A 1,762-nucleotide genomic window follows, 5' to 3' on the forward strand; every position below is an offset into this window, starting at 1 on the left:
TCTCTTCAGAAGAGGAATACTTATCAGAGCTCATGAAGGGCAGAAGGAAGTTCAATGGAATCTCTATGGTCTCTAGATGAGCCTCAGATTCCTTTGGTTCCTCAAAGGAAAACTCCTTATTGGTCCCTGAATGTCCCAAGAGGTCTTCCTCACTAGGATTCACGTCCTCCTCCTCCCTTGTAGGTTCGGCCATGATGGTCAAATCAATGGCCTTGCACTCTCTCTTTGGATTTTCTTCTGTATTGCTTGGGAGAGTACTAGGAGGAGTTTCAGTGACTCTTTTACTCAGCTGGCCCACTTGTGCCTCCAAATTTCTAATGGAGGACCTTGTTTTATTCATGAAACTCACAGTGGCCTTAGATAGATCAGAGACTATATTTGCTAAGCTAGATGGGTTCCGCTCAGAATTCTCTGTCTGTTGCTGAGTGGATGATGGAAAAGGTTTGCTATTGATAAACCTGTTTCTTCCACCATTATTAACGCCTTGTTGAGGCTTTTGTTAATCCTTCCATGAGAAATTTGGATGATTTCTCCATGAGGGATTATAGGTGTATCCATAGGGTTCACCCATGTAATTCACCTCTGCTATTGCATGGTTCTCAGGATCATAAGCTTCTTCTTCAGAAGATGCCTCTATAGTACTGTTGGATGATTCCTTCAATCCATTCAGACTCTGAGAGATCATATTGACTTGTTGAGTCAATATTTTATTCTGAGTCAATATGACATTCAGAGTATCAATTTCAAGAACTCCCTTCCTCCTAGGCGTCCCATTACTCACAGGATTCCTTTCAGAGGTGTACATGAACTGGTTATTTACAACCATGTCAATGAGTTCCTGAGCTTCTGCAGGCATTTTCTTTAGGTGAATGGTTCCACCTGCAGAATGGTCCAATGAAATTTTAGATAATTTAGACAGACCATCATAGAATATATCTAGGATGGTCCATTCTGAAAGCATGTCAGAAGGACACTTTTTGGTCAGTTCCTTGTATCTCTCCCAAGCTTGATAGAGGGACTCACCTTCTTTCTGTTTGAAGGTTTGAACATCCACTCTAATCTTACTAAGCTTTTGAGGAGGAAAGAACTTGGTTAAGAAAGCCGTGACCAGCTTATCCCAAGAGTTCAGGCTGTCTTTAGGTTGAGAGTCTAACCATATTCTAGCTCTGTCTCTTACAGCAAACGGGAAAAGCATAAGCCTGTAGACCTCGGGATCAACCCCATTGGTCTTAACAGTATCACAGATTTGCAAGAATTCAGTTAAGAACTGAAAATGATCTTCTAATGGAAGTCCATGAAACTTGTAGTTTTGTTGCATCAGAGAAACTAATTGAGGTTTCAGCTCAAAATTGTTTGCTCCAATGGCAGGGATTGAGATGCTTCTTCCATGTAAGTTGGAATTTGGTGCAGTAAAGTCACCAAGCATCTTCCTTGCATTGTTATTATTTTCAGCCATGTCTCCTTCTTTTTCGAAAATTTCAGTCAGGTTTTCTCCTGAGAGTTGTGCTTTAGCTTCCCTTAGCTTCCTCTTCAGAGTTCTTTCAGGTTCAGGATCAGCTTCAACAAGAATGTTCTTATCCTTGTTCCTGCTCATATGAAAAAGAAGAGAACACAAAAGAAAATATGGAATCCTCTATGTCACAGTATAGAGATTCCTTATGTGAGTGGAAGAGAAGAATAGAAGAAGAGAAATTCGAACACAAGGAGGAAGAGAGGGTTCGAATTTTTAGATGAAGAGAAGTGTTAGTAAATAAATAAAATA

At 40.3% G+C, this 1,762-nt stretch overlaps 1 non-coding gene across 1 annotated transcript; it reads left to right on the forward strand.

The window, feature by feature from the left end:
• Positions 1 to 956: 956 nt before the first annotated feature.
• On the forward strand, positions 957 to 1,063 carry LOC112725344 (small nucleolar RNA R71). Its single transcript, XR_003164458.1, has one exon. It is a non-coding gene; the product is annotated as a small nucleolar RNA R71 (small nucleolar RNA).
• Positions 1,064 to 1,762: the final 699 nt, after the last annotated feature.

This window comes from Arachis hypogaea, chromosome 11 (genome assembly GCF_003086295.3).
Source record: "Arachis hypogaea cultivar Tifrunner chromosome 11, arahy.Tifrunner.gnm2.J5K5, whole genome shotgun sequence".
In the NCBI taxonomy this organism is placed as follows: Eukaryota; Viridiplantae; Streptophyta; class Magnoliopsida; order Fabales; family Fabaceae; genus Arachis; species Arachis hypogaea.